This window comes from Carcharhinus amblyrhynchos, chromosome 8 (assembly GCF_965287045.1).
Source record: "Carcharhinus amblyrhynchos chromosome 8, sCarAmb.v2.hapA, whole genome shotgun sequence".
Classification (NCBI taxonomy): domain Eukaryota; kingdom Metazoa; phylum Chordata; class Chondrichthyes; order Carcharhiniformes; family Carcharhinidae; genus Carcharhinus; species Carcharhinus amblyrhynchos.
Genome location: NC_137331.1, coordinates 76,754,473 through 76,775,726, shown reverse-complemented (window position 1 = coordinate 76,775,726; position 21,254 = coordinate 76,754,473). Strand labels below are relative to the sequence as shown.

Sequence of the window (21,254 nt, the reverse complement as noted above, 5' to 3'; positions counted from 1 at the left end):
ACTGCAGGCGAGTCCAACAATGGAAATCTCCATTGACTTCGGGTGGGAATTTCCGGTCTCACTTGAGCGAGGCCATAAAATCCCACCCATAAAGTTTCTCACAAGTGTTGTCAGCTTTGATGAAGAATGTGGGCCAACACCAATCCTTTCCACATCTGATCTCCCTGAATTATTATCTCCAGAACAGGCTGCTGAATAACATTAAGGAATAGGAACCATGCTCAGATTTCCCCTCCTTCATCAGAGACAATGAGTCCAGTTAGAAGAATGTAAGTAACAAGAGGCAACTTGGCCCATCAGCCCTGCTGTGTCATTAAATATGATCATGGCTGATGGACTGTGGCCTTAACTGGACTTTCTAACCAGCCCTTTATGATCAGAAACCAGTGAAACTCAGCCTCAAATTTAATCAAAGGTGCCGCCTTCACTGTTCTGTGGGGGAGGGAATTCCAAAGATTAACAACCCTGAGAGAAGAAATTCCTGCTTGCCGTCATCTTAAATGGGAAACCCCTTATTTTTAACAGTGCCCTCGAGTTCTTGATTCCCCCCACAAGGCAATCACCCCCTCAGCACAGCATCTAACCTGTCAAGCTTCCTCAGAACTTTAAATGTTTCGATAAGATCACCTCTCATTTTTCTAAAATCCGATGAGTATAGGCACAACTTGCTCAACCTTTCCCCATAAGCCAACAGTTTTGCCCTAAGAATCAGTCTACTGAAGCTTCTCTGGCTGTTTCGAATGCAATATATTCCTCCTTAAATAAGGAGATCAAAACTGTACACAGTACTCTAAGTGTGGTCTCAGCAATGTCATGTATAGTTGTAGCAAGACTTCACTACTTTTATATTCCCTTCCCCTTACAATATTCCATTTGACTCGCTAATTACTTGTTATATTTTAATATAATATTCTGCTTTTCTACTTTTTCTGCCAAAATGGACAACCTTTTTTCCCCCACTCACTTAAAACTTCCTCTGCAGATTCTTCCTGGTTCCCTCCTCACAATCTGATGTCCAATCTACCTTTGTATCATCAGCAAACTTGATGATATAGTTGGTCCCTCTGGGTGCTCTGGTTTTCTCCCACAGTCCAAAGCTGTGCAGGTTAGGTGGATTGGTCATGCTAAATTGTCCTTTAGTGTCCAAAGACGTATAGGCTAGGTGGATTAGCCAAGGTAAATACGTGGGTTACGGAGTACGGCACGGGGGTGGGGGTGCTTGGGTAAGATGCTCATCAGTGCAGACCCAATAGGCTGAATGGCCTCACTCAGCACTAGGGGATTGTATGATTCTATGATTCACGTAAATAAATTGTAAATAGTTGAGGTTCCAGCACTGATCTCTGGCTCCACCAGTTACCGTTTGCTAACTGGAAAATACGTGTTTATCTTGATCCTCCATTTCGTGTTGCCTCAGCCAGTCCTCTATCCATGTTAATATATCATGCCAAACACCTTATTGGCACCTTATTGAGTGCCATTTGAAAATGCAAGTACACTACAGTGACCTAAAGGTCCTCCTTTATCCACCCTGCTTGTCACAACCTCAAAGAAATATAATAAATTTAGAATCATAGAACCCTACAGTGCAGAAAGAGGCCCTTCGGCCCCTCGGGTCTGCACCAAACACAATCCCACCCAACTGGTTGTGTTCCACCCAATGTGTTCAATTTGTTGAACACATCTTCCCTTTCACAAAACCATGCTGACCCAGCCTGATTTTCCAAATTTACTGCTACTACTTCCTTAATGATGGATTCTGTCATTTTCCCAATGATAGATGTTGGGCTAAATGCCCTCTAGTTCCTTGCTTTCAGTCCCTCCTCCTTTCTTGGCTAGAAGTGTTGTATTTGCAGTTTTACAATCAACTGAGATCTTTCCAGAATATAAAGAAGATCACAACCAATGTATTCATATCACTGCAGCCTCTTATTTTAATACCTTAAGATGCAAGCCACCAGCTGTTATTCCCTTTTGTTTTCCTAGTACTTTTTCTCCAAGTTCTTCACTTTTGCCTCTTAATTTTCTCCTATTCTTGGGATGCTTTTTGTGTCTCCTAGTGTGAAAACCGATACATAATTCTTATTCAAAGCCTCTATCATTTCCTTGTTTCCCATTATTAACTGCCCATCTTCTAAGGGAACAATGTTTACTTCAGCTACTCTTTTCCTTTCAATAGACTTGCAGGAGCTTTTACTATCTGTTTTTATATTTCTTGTCAGTTTACTCGAATACAATCATTCCTCCCTCTTAGAATCGTAGAATCACTACAGTGCATAAGGGCATTCAGCCATTGAGTCTGCACAGATTCACGATTTTCTTACCCAGTCCGTCTCCCCCGTCCTATCCCCATGACCCACACATTTACCATGGCTAATTCATCTAACACTAAGGAACAATTTAGCATTGCCAATCCATCTAACATGCACATTTTTGGACTGTAGGAAGAAACCGGAGCACCCGAAGGAAACCTACACAGGCTCGGAGAGAACATGCAAATTCCACGCAGACTGTTGCCCAAGGCCAGAATTGAACCCGAGTTGCTGGAGCTGTGAGGCAGCAGTGCTAACTACTGTGCCATCGCGCCACCCCTTTGTGACTTTCTTGGTCATCCTCTATTGGTTTCTAAAATGTTCCTAATCTCCAGGACCACCAGTAACCTTCACAGTACTGTATGCCCTCTCTTTCAATTTGAAAACACCCTTAACTTCATTTATTAGCCACAGATGGAGTAGCCTTCTTGTAGAGTCTTTCCTTCTCAATGGAATATATATGTGTTGAGAGTTATGAGACATCTCTTTAAATGTCAGCCACTGTTTTAGTTCCTGTACAGTTGCCTTGGTTGAGATCAGCTAACACTGTGAACAGTGTCTCAACCCAGTAGATCACAGCAGCCCTATTCAATCTTAATTTCATGCTAAAATTTCAGAAATAAAACTTGTTCACTCGTAATAAATAATTTAAAATTACGTTAAGGGAGCAAACATGTCTATTAACAACATTTAATATGATTGTTTTGTGTTTTGTTCAGGCTTCAAAAACCTTGAAAAGATTTCATCACAGTAACATAATACCTTGCAGTTTGCTGCCAAGGTTGACAACAATCTGTGGAGAGAGAAACAGAACTAATCAGTGACTTCTCATCAGAATTGGGAAGAGTTAGAGGTGTCATTTGTTTTGAGCATCGAGTGGGTTGGACAAGAACAAAATGGAATGAAATTCCACTAGCCCCTCCCTTCCTACCACCCCCCTCTCCAAGCCCATGGTTGACAGGGTCCTTGATTCCCCTGTCATGTCAGCCACATTTCCCACACTTCTGCTCTCACTCCTTTCTATCTCCTCTGGAACCACAATGCCACAACGCCTTGTCCTCAACCTCCACCCCACTATTTCTGTCACTTTCAACTTGATAGTACCACCAAGCATACCTTTCCTTCTGCTTCCCTTTCAGCATTCTGAAGGGACCATTCTCTGCATGATTCCCTGGTACACCTCAATCAACCCTAACTCACCATCCTCTTCACACTTTATCTTCCATGAAAATGCAGATGCACATTTTACCTCTTCTCTCATGGCCGCCCAGACCCCAACACTCCTGTTGATGAAAGCAGTGATTTAAGTATACTTCAATCTGTATATTCACTGCTTCCAATGTGATCTTCCCAACATTGGTAAGATGACTTTGCAGAATACCTCCATTCAGTCCGAAAGAATAGCACCAAGCTTCCAGTGGCATTTAATTTTCATTCTCCTGTTCTCGTGCTGACATCTCTGTCTTTGGCCTATTCCAGTGAAGCCCAATGTAAGCCCCATCTATCGAATTGCGCTTTGCAGCGTTTGTACTCAACACTGAGTTCTCTAACTTCAGACTATAAACCCTTTTTTGATTCCTTTTCTCTGTACATCTTGGATTTTCGCTTTATTTCCCTTTCAGGCAGTACCACATTGCACTTGGTCCATCTTAAATTCTTTTGTTTTTTTTTGCTCCAATACCATTAATTTGGCCCTAACACTCCCATCAGTCAATCTCTCAGGTCTTACATCCAATCACAGAGTTTCCTTTTTTCCTTATCAAGCCTATCTCTTGGTCAATAACCGCATTCTTAATAACGGAAGAACAATATCACCACCATTCCTTCACCGTCAAGAGGTCAAAATCCTGAAACTCGCATCCTAACAACATTGTGGGTGTACCTACATCACAGGGACTGCAGTGGTTCAAGAAGGAACGTTACCATCACCTTCTCAAGGGCAATTAAGGATCAGCAATAAATCCTCACCATACCAGCAACATCCATGTTTTATGAATGAATAAATTTTAAGAACTATTACAATCTAACTTTTCCCAGTTCTGATGAAAATCCATTGGCCTGAAATGTTAACTCTGTTTCTTTCTCCACAGATGCTGCCAGACCTTCTGAGTATTTCAGTATTTGCTATTTTTATTGTAGATTTCCAGCATCCACAGTTTCTGTTTTCCAATTAGTAGTCAACAATCTGCTGTGTTGTTGATGCATGTGCTGTAAAAAGCCAGTATCTTGTTTTGGAAATGTCCCTGAAAAGAACAAAGTGCGCTGAGGAGTATTTTTAAAAAGTGTTAATTATGACATCATTAGCTTCCAAGAAATGCCCATGTGACCTTCAGTTGCCATGGAAGCAAAGGGTAAATAGAAAGCTAACAGCAGTGGGGTTGGGTCAGCCTGTTTTTTTTTCTGTTTGTCCATTTAGACAACTGAAATTTTGTGCAAAGAGAAAATAAACAAGGCTCTCTCCAAATGGAACAGCTTTCAGTGTGGCACTCTTTGAACAGGTCGTATTTTGGAGCAAGTCTCTGATAATACTGCAGAGGTGGTATTACTGTGTATGGTGTACAGTTGGAAAAGACAGAACACTGAACAGAGGAAAGCAATCGATTATGGATTGGACAATACCCATCCTGCTGTTCGGGTGGTGCCAGAGCCCACCATATAATTTGAAGGGGTCAGAGGAGGGAGTCTTTGGGGATTCTGTGCCATCAGAACTGTCATGGCCTGAGTGAAAGAATGTTCATAGACTTGTACCTCTGTCAGTGGTAACCAGGTCTGGGGATTTGGAATGGAGTACAGCTGCTGGTGAGCATGACTCAAGAGCCAAGATGATTAGATGGGAACCTAACAAAACAGGTTCTTTGGAAAAGATTGAGAGATTACACATTTGTACCGGGGGGTAATCCAAGCACTTATAACTACACAAGACACATCTTTCTCTTGTGTCATTGAATTAAAGTGAAATTTACTTTTTTATTTGAAATGTCTTTCACCTGTCAATGAATATTTGAATTATGTTGATTTAAGTTGGTTTGTTACATTAAAATTTTTAAAAAGTGAAATTGTGTTCATTGGTTTTCTTGCTATTGGCTTCATGGGGTTCCTTTATTTTTTAAAAAGTTATCAATTCACAACGATTGTAACACCACAGAGAATAACTCAAGATGAATTAAACATTCTCTCAGCGGGTATACTTCAAATTAAAAATATAAAATTGGAATCTGAAAATATTTCACTGGTATACATCTGTGTTTCCAAGATTAGATGTGATTTGAATTCTACTTGTTTACTGCGTTGGAAATTCTTTTGTCATTGTTGAAAGGAATGTTTTAGTCAATTGCCAAATAGTAGATCTACGAACCCCTGTCCCCTGACATACCATAGATTCCTTGGTAAAGTAAACACTTCTAGTTCTCTGAGGAATCTCAAACATTACTGGGGGTGGGTTTACAGCCCAGATCCTAAGCAGTATAAACAGACACACCACTTTACAGGAACAACATTTCATAAATATCTTCCTACCTTTCTAGCATTTGCTAGAAGATTTTTTTTTCTGCTGCAAGGAAGTTTCATTGATGTTTCAATTGCGCTCTAAAATGTTCTGTCCGGTTTGTAGTATGTGTGGGACACTTACTGGAACTAAAGATTGTGTTCTGAAGCAGAAAGCTTTATTCTGGCACGTGCCAAATCCCAAGAGGATGACCCTTGTGGCATTTCATTCTTCCTCACACACAAAGGCCCAGTTCCTGACCATAGGCCTTATGAAATATTGTGTGTAAAAATATTGGAACCATTTTTCAACAATTAGCATCTCAAGTATCAGATTAATTCTTTGAGAAGAAGTATTCAGTTTGAGGATGGGGCTGGGTAACGTGAAAATATTTTGAGAAAGGCACATTCATTTTCAGAACTCTCGTTAAGTTTTTCTAAGACACGAAATCCTGAAGCCCCTGTTGCTGGAATTATGAGAAGATGTAATTTCTCTTAAATTGGTGAATCCAATTGATAATGTTGCATTTCACCAGAAATAATTTTCAATAGCGTAACTGTATTTCAATACTGTGAAAATATTAAAAACGGTTCATGTACAGCAAAAAAAGACTGCAATTCATACAAGCAAGATAATTGTTCAAGATATCCTTAAACAAAATAAATATTTTCCAGTTTCATGAGGAAAATAGTCACAAATTATGGTTTGTTCCATAAAACTCTTCAAGATTTTGAAATCACACTTGCTTTACAAAGTAACAAAATATACCCCCCAGAGTGCCTTAGTGACCCTCATTCATGCACCCTATGACCTCTGCATTTGTTTCTGCATCACTTCAGGCCTGCTGCATTCATCCCATGTCAAGCCAGTTGATGTCGCTTCCTCCTAGCACCTGGCCACGAATTTGAATACAAAGTGTCATACAGTCACCCTTCCCTACTTGTTCCACGGCTCGCAAGTTTTCCACAAAAGCTTGACTGATAAGACGTTGGGGTCTCATTGCTGCAATATAAAAAGCAGTAAATTTAACCTGGTTTGTGGCAATGACCCTTTAACTCTGGTGGGTTTCACTTCTGCTCCAAGGGCACAATGAACAATAAATTTCAAATCTGTTCACTATTGAAAACTGAGTCTGATTTCATTACTACACCAAACAATAGGAGTGGACACAAAGTCAGCGTCAAGCCCTTAACCCTTTCAACCCTAGTTCCCTACTTTGAGGCTACGACCTGTAATGATTGCTGAAAAGCTGAGCTGAAGGCCCAAGCCCTCCTCTAATACAAGGGCCACCATCGACAGCCATGATTTCAACTGCCAAGGTCTAAGGCTCTGGAATTTCTTCCCTACACACCCCAACCCCCACCCTACCTTCCCCACCATCCGTTAAAAACACTCCTTAAAATACAGGTCCACAACTAAGCTTCAAGTCATCTGCACGAAGATCTCCTTATGTGGCTTGCTGTCAAATTTTATTTGATAATAGCACCAAGAAATGTGTTGGGGAGGATTGCCATGTGAAAGATGCTATAGAAATATAAGTTGTTGCTATTTTGGATATTCACTTCCTTAGATCACCAACGGGTTAAAATCGCTTTGCACAAGAGTAGCTTACAGACACATTGAAGTGTTCAGATGAAGTATCTATGTCCAAAATTTTATTAAAAGGCACAAAAGCAAGTTATTTTGTACGTTACCATCGGAAGGTACAAATTCCACTCCCCAGTGGGAAGATCATTTGAGTGGAGTTCCCAGAGAGTGCTGGTGCCTTTGGAACTACACTGCAACATAAGTGACTGCTCAGAGAATAGGTAAAGTGAGAATATATAGAATTTGACGATAATGCATTCTCTTAGTCACTAATCTTCTTTTAATTTTTTTCCTTTATTCTCCACCTCTATTTTGGTCCTTTTTCTTGGTAACTAACCTTTTTCCACTGTTTCTCCCAAGCTCACTCATTTTGTGGAATACTACAATGCAGAAATAGGCCATTCGGCTAATCGAGTCAGCACCAAACACATCCCAATCCCCATAACCCTTTGCATTTACCCCAGCTCGTCCCCCTGACCCTAAGGGTAATTTAGCATGGCCAATTCACCTAACCCACACATCTTTGCACTGTGGGAGCACCCGGATGAAACCCATGCAGACATGGGGAGAATGTGCAAACTCCACATAGTGATCCAAGATGGGAATCAAACCCAGGCCCCTGGTGCTGTGAGGCAGCAGTGCTAACTATTGTGCCTCTGTACTGCCCATTTGTTATCTAAAGGGCTAGTTTCAGAGTTTAGCGCCGAACTGTCCTGTGAGTTTCTGCAACATGGAGCTCATGCTGATCCAATCATCTGTTGACATCCATAAGAACATAAGAAATAGGAGCAGGAGTAGGCCATCTAGCCCTTCGAGCCTGCCCCGCCATTCAATAAGATCATGGCTGATCTGTCGTGGCTCAGTTCCACATTCCCGCCCTCTCCCCATAACCCTTAATCCCCTCTCTTATCAAAAACCCATCAACCCGCGTCTTAAAAATATTTAGCGAGGCAGCCTCCACCACTTCAACAGGCAGAGAATTCCAGAGATTCACCTCCCTTTGAGTGAAGAAGTTCCTCCTCAACTCCGTTCTAAACCGCTCCCCCTTTATCTTGAGGCTGTGCCCCCTAGTCCTGCTATCCTTTCTGAGCAGGAAGAGTCTCTCCACCTCTATCCTATCCATCCCATTCATCATCTTATACGTCTCAATGAGATCTCCCCTCATTCTTCTAAACTCTAACCAGTACAAGCCTAGTTTATTCAGCCTCTCCTCATAGCTCAACCCCCTCAACTCCGGCATCAGCCTAGTAAACCTCCTCTGTACTCCCTCCAAGGCCAAAATATCCTTGCGTAAGTACGGCGCCCAAAACTGCACACAGTACTCCAGCTGCAGCCTCACCAATGCCCTATACAGCTGCAGCAAGACCTCCCTACTTTTATATTCAATCCCCCTCGCTATGAAGGCCAGCATCCCATTCGCCTTCCTGACCACCTGCTGCACCTGCAAGCTGGGTTTTTGCGACTCATGCACAAGGACCCCGAGGTCCCTCTGCACCGTCGCCTGCTGCAGTTTTTCGTCATGTAAGTAATAATCCTTCCTACCATTATTCCTACCAAAGTGGACCACCTCGCACTTGCCGACATTAAATTCCATTTGCCATCTCCTGGCCCATTCGCCCAGCCTATCTAGATCCTTCTGTAGGCTCTCCACACCCTCCGCACAATTTGCCATTCCACCAATCTTGGTGTCATCAGCAAATTTCGACACCCTACACTCGGTTCCCTCCTCCAGATCATCTATATAAATGGTAAATAGCTGAGGCCCCAGCACCGACCCCTGGGGCACTTAAACAACTTTTACAGTGTTAGTTGCAACCTACATCAGGAATAACAATCACATTGTTTGAAGAAATTGCCATATGTTCCTTCATTAATAGCACTTCACCAGAGTATCTGACATGTTTTATAGGATCCTGGGCCAGATAGAATTTATAAATAGATTTAAGCATGTGTTCTTTGGGTCAATTTGTCACAAAAAGAAATGATTAAATTATAATTACACATTTTACCCTTACCAAACCTGTTCAGTCTTGTTAAATCAACAGTATACCAAGAACACAAATATTGTTTCCAGAATTAGAGTTCAGCTCCTTTGACCCGCTGTGGCTCATGTCAATGTAGATTAACAATTTTGACCTTCAATGTCTGTCTCTCTCTCTTCCTGCTCGAAGTGTCATGGGCAACAACGGCACCTTTATGGAAACGTGTAGCTGGGAGGCTAGATGGCCATGGTGTTGTAGGCTGAGCAATGCAGCTCTATGCAAACAATTAACCACTTGCCAAATTTCCAACAAGATACAACAGACAGGGAGAGGCACAGGCTGAATGTTTCTTCAAAAAGGAAGTGAGGAAGTGGAGAAATATAAAGTATTCCAACTTAATCTTACACACCTCTTAATACCCAGTTACAACATTCTCCTTAAATAGAAAGAGTGGGACTGTCAAATGCAGAACCTGCTGGGTGTTGAACAGCTTAGATGAGAGGATGAGGAAGAAAAGGGGAGCTTATGACAGACACTTAGGTCTCAATACTGTAGAATGCCTGAATGTAAATAGCGTATTGGTAAAATTGAAAAGGGAATTAGGAAAACAAAGAGAGGACATTGAAAATATTGGCAAGTTAAATTATGGGCAATCCAATTTTTTTTACAAGTACATAAACAAAGTCATAACAAAAGAAAGGTTAGGGCCTGTGAGCGACTAAAAGCTTAATCTGTGTGTGGAGACAGAGGATGTTGGTGTGATTTTTAACGCTTGCTTTGTGTCTGCTTTCACAAAACAAAAACAATAGGACGATACAGACATTGCAATTAGCAAGAAGGAGGAGGGTGAAACATGAAATGAAATTAGCATAGCGAGATTGCAAGCGTTAAGTAACTTAACAGGCGAATTTTGGCGCTCAGCCACATCTCCATTCACTGCAGTGGGACCGGAGAATCCCAGCTGCAGCTGAGGTTGAAGAATCTGCCCAATATCTTTGAAAGTCGACAAATTCCCAGGCCCAGCCAAAGATGTATTCCAAGCTGTGAGGAAAGCGAGAAGAAATGTGGGAGGCAATGACCAATATTTTTGAATCCTCTCTGGTTATGGTGGTGCCAGAGGACTGGGGACAGCTAACATTGTTTAAAAAGAGAGAAAGGGTCATGCTGAGTAATTACGGGTCAGTCAACCAAAACATGGTGCTGTGAAAATTATTGGAAAACATTTCTGAACGATAGGAATACTATGAACAGTTTTGTCCTTTCATCTAAGGAAAGATATACTGGCATTGGAGGAAATCCAGAGGATGGTCCTAGGTATAGAGACATTTTCTTACGAGGAAAGGTTGAGTAGGTTGAGCCTGTACTTCTTGGGGTTCAGAAGAACGAGAGACAACCTTACTGAAGCGTTTAGAATTATCAGAAGGCTTGATAGGGTAAATACTGAGAGGTTGTTTCCCCTTATGAGTCCAGGATCAGAGGGTATAATTGCAGAGTAAGAGGTTGTCCATCTAAGACAGAGGTAAAGAGGAATTTCTTCTCTAAGATGATAGTGAATCTGTGGATTTCTTTACCACAGAGAGTTGTAGAGGCTGAGATAGACAGATTTTTAATTAGTAAGGGAATCAAAGGATATGGGGATAAGGCGGGGAAGTGGAAACAACTGATGCCAGATCAGTCATGATCTCACTGAATAGCTGAGCAGACTCCATGGGCTGAATGGTCTGCTTCTGTTCCTAGATTTTATAGTCTTATGACAAATATTCATTTAAGGTATGGACAAATTATAAAAATACTCAGTACAGATTTGTTAAGGGAAGGTTGTGCCTGATTTGCATGATTAAATGTTTTGACAGGAAATGAGGAGGATTAATGCATTCGATTTAGTCTATTCTATTTTTAGTAAGACCTTAAGGTCTCACGTAACAGACTGAGCACAAAAGTGAAAGCACATGGAATCCAAGACAAAGTGATAAGCTGGATCCAAAATTGGCTCAGAGGCAGCAGGTAAATGGTAACAGTCAGTGGGTGTTTTTGTGACTGGAACACTGACTCCAGTTAGTTTCTAACAAAGAATAAAGAAAAGTACAGCACAGAAACAGGCCCTTCAGCCCTCCAAGTCTATGCTGATATGATGCCCTAACTAAACCTTTCTGCCCTTACTCGGTCCATATCCCTCTACTCCCTCAATATTCATGTACATATCTAGATGCCTCTTAAATGTTGCTATTGTGCCTGCTTCCACCACCTCCTCTGGCAGTGCAGCCCAGGCACCCACCACTCTCCACGTGAAACACTTTCCCCACACATCTCCCTTAAACTTTCCTCCTTTCACCTTGAAGCTGTGCCCTCTTGTAATTGACACTTTCGCCCCGGGAGAAAGTCTCTGACTATCCACCCTGTCTATGTCTTTCATAATTTTGTAGACCTTTATCAGGTCTCCTCTCAGCCTCCATCTTTCCAGTGAAAACAATCCTAGTTTATTCAACCTCTCCTCATAGTCACCACCTTTGAGACAAGGCAACATGCTGGTGAACCTTCTTTGCACTCTCTCCAAAGCTTTCACACCCTCCTGTAGTTTGGTGACTAGACTGATTGCAATACTCCAAATGCGGCCTCACGGAGGTTTTATATAGCTGTAATATGATTTCCCAACTCTTGTACTCAATCCCTTGGCTGATGAAAGTAAGCATGCCATATGCCTTCTCAATCATCTTTATCACCTTGGTCATCTCTCTTGCCATTTTTAGGGAACTGTGGACCTGTACGCCCAGATCCCTCTGGATGTTAATGTTCCTAAGGGTTCTGCCATTTACAATATAATTCACACCTAAATTTGATCCTCCAAAATGCATCACCTCGTATTTGTTCGAATTAAACTCCATCTGCCATTTCTGTGCCCAAATCTCCACTCTATCTCTACCCTGTTGTATCCTCTGACAATCCCCAGCACTATCAGCAACTCCACTAATCTTAATGTCATCCTCAAACTTACTAATCAGACCACCCACGTTTTCCTCCAGATCATTTATATATACTACATACAACAGAGATCCCAGCACTGATCCCTGTGGAACACCACTAGCTACAGATCTCCATTCTGAAAAACACTCTTCCACCGCTACTCTCTGTCTTCTATAACCAAGCCAGTTCTGTATCCATCTAGCCAGTCCACCCCAAATCCCATGTGATTTTAACTTTTGTACCAGTCTGCCATGTGGGACCTTGTCAAATGCCTTACTAAAGTCCACACAAACTACATCCACAACCCTTCCCTCATCAATTATCTTTGTTACCACTTCAAAAACTCAATCAAACTGGTGATACATAAACTTCCCCATAAAACCATGCTGCCTGTCACTAACTAGTCCATTTTCTTCCAAATGTGCACATATCCTATCCCTCAGCATCTTCTCCAAAAGCTTCCCCACCACTGGCATCAGGCTCACCACCTACAATTTCCTGGATTATCCCTGCTGCATTTCTTAAACAAAGGAACAACATTGGCTATTCTCCAGCCCTCTAGAACCTCACATGTGGTCAAAGAGGATATGAAGATATCTGTTAAGGGCCCAGCCATTCCTCCCCTTGCCTCCCGCAGCAACCTGGGAGGGATCCCTTCCGACCCAGGGGACGTCTTCATAAATTTAGGAAACTCAACATTTCCTTCTTCGATGTATTGATACTCCCTCAAGCGTTCACACATCTATCCCTGACCTCAACATCCATCATGTTCTTTTCCTTGGTGAACACTGATATAGAGTACTCATTAAGGATCTCAGCCATTCTCGTAGAGTGGGCCTACTCTTTCTTTTGCTGACTCTTGCTCCTAATATATACATAAAAGGCCTGGGGATTCTCCTTGATGATGATGGTTAACATATTTCAAGGCCCCTTTTAGCCCTTCTAATTCTGCATTTTTCCTTTTGACTAAGCTTACAATTCCCCTTGTCATCCATGGTTCCTGAATCCTGCCTTGTCTATCCTTCATTTTTGCAGGGATATGCCTGTACTGCACTTCTGCAAGGCTTGGTACTAGATCCCTTGCCTTTTATGGTGTAAATCAATGATTCTGACTTGAATGTAGGGGATATGATTAAGAATTTGCAGGTAATACAAAAATTGGCCATGTGGTTGATAAAGGTATAGAATATAAGAGCTGGGAGGTTATGTGGAAAATACTAAAATGACTTAGGCCACAGCTGGAGTATTGCTTGCAATTCCAGGAAAGATGTGATTGCAGCAGACAAGATATAGAGGAGATTTACAAGACTATTTCCTGGACTGCAGAATATTAATTATGAGATAAAATTGAATAGGCTAGGGCTGTTTTCTGTGGAACAGAGGAGGCTGAGGGACCTAGATACAGAGGAAGAAGGCTCATTATCTCTTAGATGAAGGGTCCAACTCTAGGGGACACAGATTTAGGGCAAGAGGTTTGGAGAAGAATTAAGTGGAAATTCTTTCATGCTGGGATCTGAAATTCACTACCTTTTATTTATTAATTCAAGGGATGTGGGGTTTGCTGGCTAGGCTAGTATTTATTGCCCATTCTTAATTGCCCTTGAGAAGGTGCTGATGAGCTGCCTTCTTGAACCACTGCAGCCATGAGCTAGAAGGTATACCGACAATGCTGTTAGAGAGGAAGTATCAGGATTTTGACCCAGTGACAGTGACGGAATAGCAATATATTTCCAAGTCAGGATGGTGAATGACTTGGAGGGCAACTTCCAGGTGGTGATGTTCTGTACATCTACCACCCTGGACCCCCTAAATGCTAACTGTTATGAAAGGTGCTTTCTAAGGAGTCTTGGTGAGTTCTTGCAGTGCATCTGGTAGATCTTACACACTGCTGCTACTGTGCATCAGTGGTGGAGACAGTGAATGTTTGTGGATGGATGCCAATTAAGTGGGCTGCTTAGTCCTGGGTGGTGTCAAGCTTCCTGAGTGTGGGTGAAGCTGCACCCATCCAGGCAAGGAGAGAGTAATCCATCACACTCCAGACATGTGACTTGTAGATGGTGGACCAGCTTTGGGAAGTCAGGAGGTGTGTTATTCACCACAGTATTCCTAGCTTCTGACCTGCTCTTGTAGCCACAGTATTTATATGGCTAATCCAGTTGTGTTTTGGTCAGGATGCTGATAGTGGAAGATTCACTGATGGTAATGCCATTGAATGCCATAGGAAGGTGGTTGGGTTCTCCCTTGTTGGAGATGTCACCTGTGTGGTACAAATGTTACTTCCCATTTGTCAGTCCAAATCTGGATATTGTCCAAGTCTTTCTGCATTTGGGTATGGACTACTTCAGTATCTGAGGAGTCACAAATGGTGCTGAACATTGTGCAATCATCAATGCACATCCCCACTTCTAACCTAATGATGGAAGGAACATCATTCATGAAGCAGCTGAAGATGACTGGGCTAAGACGCTACCCTGAGGAACTCCTGCAGCGTTACCCTGGGACTAAAATAATCAATCTCCAACAATCTTTGTGCTAGGTATAACTCCAACCATTGGGGAGTTTTCCCCAATTTCCACTGACTCCAGTTTTACCAGTGCTTTTTAATGCCACACACTGTCAAATGTTGCATTCTAGGCTTGTACTCGTTAGAGTTTAGAAGAATGAGGGGAGATCTCATTGAGACGTATAAGATGATGAATGGGATGGATAGGGTAGAGGTGGAGAGGCTCTTCCCGCTCAGAAAGGACAGTAGGACTAGGGGGCACAGCCTCAAGATAAAGGGGGGGCGGTTTGGAACGGAGTTGAGGGGGAACTTCTTCACTCAAAGGGTGGTGAATCATGGTGAATCTCTGGAATTCTCTGCCCGTTGAGGTGGTGGAGGCTACCTCGCTAAATATTTTTAAGACGCGGGTTGATGGGTTTTTGATAAGAGAGGGGATTAAGGGTTATGGGGAGAGGGCGGGAATGTGGAACTGAGACACGACAGATCAGCCATGATCTTATTGAATGGCGGGGCAGGCTCGAAGGGCTGGATGGCCTACTCCTGCTCCTATTTCTTATGTTCTTATGTTCTTATGATACCAAGGGCAGTCACTCTCACCTCACTCCTGACATGCATATCCATGTTTGGATGAAGCTGTAACAATATCAGGAGCAAATGGCTCTGGCGGAACCTAAACTGGGTGTCTGTGAGAAAATTACTGCAAAGCAAATACCGCTTGAAAGCACTTTCAATGGCCGCTTCCATCATTTTACTGATGATTGAGAATAGACTGATGGGGCGGTAATTGGTCAGGTTGAACTTGTCCTGTTTCTCTTTGCACAGGGTATACCTGGACAATTTTCCACATTGCTTGGTAGATGCTTGTGTTGTAACTGTACTGGAATAGCTCGGCTAGGAGCGTGGCAAGTCCTTGAATACAAGTCTTCAGTACTATTGCCATAATATTGTCATGTCCCGGTCTGATTACATAATGTCCAACATCATTTGCGTGGTTCCTCAGATACTGACTCAGTCCATGTCCAAATGCACCAAGACTTACTTTTTACTGAATTCAAATTCCACCACTTGCCATGGTGGGATTTGAACCAGGGTCCCCACAGCATTATCAGGGTCTGTGGATGTGTCCTCCAGCAACAATACAACTATACTACAACCTCCCTGAAAAGGTAGAAGATGAAGACTAAGGGCTGGAAAGTGGGATAAGGTGGAATGGTTCTTTGTCAGCCAGTACAGGCAAAATGTCTGAAAGACCTCCTTCCATGCTGTAGATTTCTATGAAGCTGTAGATATCTATGATTCTACGAAAATGGACATCAGCAGAGAACATGAAGGGACCTATCTTACCCACTGCTGACAAAAAAATACTAAGCACTGTAGGTGAAATGTAGTCAGTTTTAATCCCTGTTCAGCCGTGTGCCTCATAGCTGTGAGAATGCATCAATTATTGTCCAGAGGTTTTGGCACAAATGGGAGAAAGAAACAAAAGGGACTCATCCCAGGACTTCCCAGAGATCAGGTCAAAGCTACCCCCATGAAAAATCACTGGCCCTTTCATTCAGCAGCAAACCCATGGAGAAATTTCAATCCCTCACAAAAATAGTGGAAAATAAATCATGAGGAACTGCTGGTTGAGAAATATTTCCATGACAATCTGTTCAAACCAGAAAAGTAAACTAATGAAACATAAAATTACTGATGTATAATTTAAATGTTTTTTTAAAACAAAATATCACACAGAGATTGCTGGGTTGCATTTTCTCTTTACCTCCTTTTCTTTCAATTAACCTTCATTTTTTGGCGACTTGGGAAAAATAGCACTGAAGTCTACACAGTCAGTGAATCTTCTCAGAAGCAATGGCTCCTAGAGAAAAGAAAACCAGAAATTCATGAGCGAAGTGAAAGGAACTCATGTTTCTTTAACCCAACAAACTTAGCACTCACAATCACCACAGCTGAAAATTTTAATTTGTACCAATCCTCCAACTGCTTCCTATCAAAGTACATTGTGCAAATACATTCATTTTAATATTAGACAGCAGCTAATCAGATAGCAGTCTGTATTTCTAGGGAATTATTTTCAGACAGGGATCTGTCAAAAACAGCTACATCTGAAAGACTGCTGGAAAGCTTTCCAGTGGAGGAAACAACATGATGCAAGAGTCCATAAAGCTTCCCCCCACCACCCCCATCACATTGAATCTGATTAGAGTTTCTGCCCATCACTTGTCCTTTGGACTGATCAATATCACTGAGTCACTGGGTTCGTCTACATGTCTGGCTCACAAAAGAACAGAACAAATCTAATCTGGCCTGTTACTATGATGTAAGTCTGCTCTCAATCATCAGCAAAGTTATAGAAGGGGTCATTGACCATACTACCGAGCTGCTCCTCACTGCCAATAATCTGCTCAGCTTGGATTCTGCCATGGCCACTCAGCTTATTGCAATTTTGATCTAAATATGGAACAAAAGAGCTGAATTTCAGAGGTAAGAGTGACTGCCCTTGACATCAAGGTAGCATTTGACCAAGTGTAGCAACCAGGAGCCCTAATAAAACTGAAGTCAATGGGAATAAGGAGGAAAACTCTCCACTGGTTGGAGTCACATCTAGCACAAGGGAAGAAAGTCGTGATTCTTGAAACCCAATCATTCAACCCCAAAACATTTCTGCAGTAGTTACAGTGATTAAACATTCCTTCAAGGCACAAAAGCACAAAAAGAAAGTCAGTCAACTGTGGCTAACAAAGGAAGTTAAGGATTGTATAAAATTAACAGAATGAGTCTATAAAGTTGACAGAAACAGTGGTAAACATCAGAATGTTATTAACAGAATTGATAAAGGGGAGTCATGGATGTGGTGTATCTGGATTTTCAGAAGGTTTTTGATGAAGTCTTCCACAAGAGGCTGATTAGCACATGGGATAAGAGGTAATATACTGGCAGAGATTAAGTATGGTTAAAGGCAGAAAATAGAGTCAGAATAAATGGATCATTCTCAGTTTGGCAGGGTATGACTATTGGATTATTGCAAGTATCGGTATTTGGGCCCCAACTATTCACAATATAAGCAATGATTTGGATGTGGGGATCAAATATAATATTTCCAAGTTTGCAGATGACACAAAGCTAAGTGGGTATGTGTTGTGAGAAAGATGCAAAGTCCCTTCAAGGGGATTTGAACAGACTGACTGAATGAGCCAGATGGAATATAATGGGAAAAATATCTGAATAATTTTCTGTTGTTGGAAGGTATGGGGCAGAAGGGATCGAACCCTCGTTCAAAAAGTCACTCCAATAAATCTTGTGTGCATTGACTTTAAAAAGAGTTAACAAAATTTAGCAGAAATTTCTTGTCATACATATTTTGAAGACTTTTTTTAAATTTATTTTAAATGGCAACTCCCAGACAGGCAAGTGCTATGAACACTCATCTTTTAAAGAGATGATTTGTCATTTATAGCGCCAGAATATGTTCCTCCCTGAAGCTATCAACCTACCACTAAGGTTAAATTTGGTTAGTTATTAGCCAGGCCACTAGGTTTGAAAATCATCATATTATGGCATATGGAGCAGAATGTGGGAACAAAGCAGGAATTGAAACAGAATATCACCTCCAGCTAAAACCAGTCAGCAATGAAGAGGAAGGAAATCACAGAGGAGACTGCTACTCAATGCTGTTAATCTTACCTTAACGGACAGCACAGTGGTCACCCGTTGCTACACATTTTTTTCAAACTATAATGCATTTTTGTGTCTAAGGTTTCATCTCATGCACATCCCTAAACCTGATATGCTGAACAATTTACTGGAAGATAATGACATTTTAGCATTTTTATCTAATTACAATGGAAGCCAAGTCCTTTGACTGATAACCACAATCCCCTGTATTCTTCTTAACACCTTCATCCTTTGTTTTTACTCCTTTGCTACCATTGCTTACAGCCACTGGGATACAGAACCACTTTGTAAACCTTTACGAGGTTCTAATCTTCTAGTTTCACAGCCTTTTGGTGCTGTCTATACGAGGTTCTTTCAATGTCTTGAAGCAGCAAAGTAAAATCAATCCTGGCTAATAAGTCAGATGTTTGTCATTTTCCCTTTTTCGCTCTAAAGTGTCTGAAGCTCACTTCCTTCACGGTGTTTACTTGAAGTTCACAAACACTTCAAGCTACACAAACCTAAAACTCCCAAGCCACTTGTGGCTTAATGTCATTAACAACTTAAATCTCACAACACAAACTGAGATGTAGAATGAATGTCCTAGAAAAGGAAATAATGAAGTGTTAACCAATGCGTGTGCTGCATTTCAGTTTCCAAGATTGTACAGTACAGGCTTTCCAATTAAACCCCACTGCTGTGTTTAATATTTGCTACTATTGCTATACATCTGCTACTGAAGAATTTTTTAAAAATGTTTTTATTGAAAGTTTTCCATTTCACATTTGCCACATGATGCAACAAATTCCCAAAATCTACTATAGTAATGATCATTATGTCACAAAAACATACAGAAAAGTCCAGCGAATATTCATACAAAGGATTGTAATTGTAATCATTGCAATTGTTGTAGTTGGTGTCTCCTGTTGTACAGATAAAAAAAGAAGCCCGGAAAGAGTGGGGGAATCGCAGGATTACAGGGTAAGAGCACACGGCCCCATGGTGCACACCCTCCTCCACAGGAAAACAGAGACAGAACTACACACCATATATGGGGTCCCCTTGTGGGATAATATACAATCAACCTGGGCCTAACTCAATATCCCAGGAACTCCAAGCAATAAAATGATAACCCAGAAAAGGGGGAACTTCAGGATACCACCATCAATAGATGATGTGGCGTGTCAGCAAACACATTCATGTACAGGATTTGATTTATTGTTGTCACTTGTCTTGGTATACAGTGAGAAGTATCGTTTCCTGCTCGCTATACAGACAAAGCATACTGCACATACAGAAGGAAAGGAGGGTGCAGAATGTAATGTTATAGTCATAGCTAAGGTGTAGAGAAAGATCAACTTAATGTGAGGTAGGTTCATTCAAGAGTCTGGTGGCAGCAGGGAAGAATTTGATCTTGAGTCGGTTGGAACGTGACCTCAGATTGTTGTATCTTGATGGTAAAATGTGGAAGAGAGAATGTCTGGGGTGCCTGGGGTCCTTGATTATACTCGCTGATTTTCCAAGGGAGTGGGAAGTATAGACAGAGTCAATGGATGGGAGGCCAGTTTGCATGATGGACTGGCCTTTGTTCATGACTCTTTGTAGTTTCTTGCGGTCTTGCACAGAGCAGGAGCCATACCAAGCTGTGATACAACCAGCAAGAATGTTTTATATAGCGCATCTATACAAGTTGGTGAGAGCCGTAGTGAATATGCCAAATTTCCTTAGCCTCCTAAGAAAGTAAAAGAATTGGTGGGCTTTCTCAACTATAGTGTCAGCATGGAGGGACCAGATCAGGTTGTTAGTGATCTGGACACCTGGAAACTTGAAGCTCTCAACTATTTCCACTTCATTCTCATTGATGTAGACAAGGGCATGTCCTGAAGTTGATGATTATCTCCTTCATTTTACTGACATTGAGGGAGAGATTATTGTTGTTGCACCAGTTCATCAGATTCTCTATCAGTTTCCTGTAATCCGTCTCATCATTGTTTGAGATCTGACCCACCATGGTGGTGTCATCACCAAACTTGAAAATTGAGTTGGAGGGCAATTTTAAGGATTTGTACACATTGCCCAGACAACAAATCTCCCTCTTCTCCAGCCATATCAAAGGTTCTGGTTCCCCATCACCAAATAATTTAAACCACATTCCACCAAGGAAACCTTACTGACAAAGGAGGAAAAGAATCATCAAGACACCCATCAACAGGGCTTCCTGGGGAGAGATATGACCCTCCTCCTCCCAACAAGAAAAACCCTCCAGGATTAACTGTAACAAATCAACACCCCACCCAACCGGATGAAGGAAGGAATCACCAGAGAGAGGAGATTCCAGATTATCCAACCAAATCCAGACATAGTCTCTCAGAATATACTTTTGCAGGAAGGATATCAGGAACAGAACAGCATAATCTCACAAGGAATAGGATATTACAGCCCCACAGCCAACAAGTCCCCAGGGAAATCAAGTCTCCAGAAGGCAAGCAATCCAGATGCACCCAGAAGTGGATGTCTTAGGGTGCACAACATGCTTCCCTATCCAATATGCCATCCACCTGATCCGGACAAACACAGGCACTGCTGCCCCAACCTGCTCAATAACACTCTAAAACAAAGGCCAACAAGCTGAAAAAATTCTCATTGCTCTCACACATGAAGCAAAGCAAATTATTCCTTTCTCATGGTACCACAGTGACACCATTTAGGTCCCACTATCAATGCAATTCGAACTATTTCCCCACATCAAAGAAACCGTAACAACTTGA

At 41.8% G+C, this 21,254-nt stretch overlaps 1 protein-coding gene across 3 annotated transcripts in view; it reads right to left on the bottom strand.

Annotated features, from left to right (window-relative positions):
- greb1l (GREB1 like retinoic acid receptor coactivator) overlaps window positions 1-21,254 on the bottom strand; it is a 236,655-nt gene that overhangs the window by 110,818 nt on the left and 104,583 nt on the right. For 2 of the 3 annotated variants that reach the window (XM_080194295.1, XM_080194294.1), the window contains exon 2: window positions 16,595-16,690. The exons of the other annotated variant lie outside the window; for it this stretch is intronic. The gene's annotated coding sequence lies outside the window, so the exon portion shown is untranslated. The remainder of the gene's footprint in view (window positions 1-16,594; window positions 16,691-21,254) is intronic. 3 annotated transcript variants of the gene reach the window in all.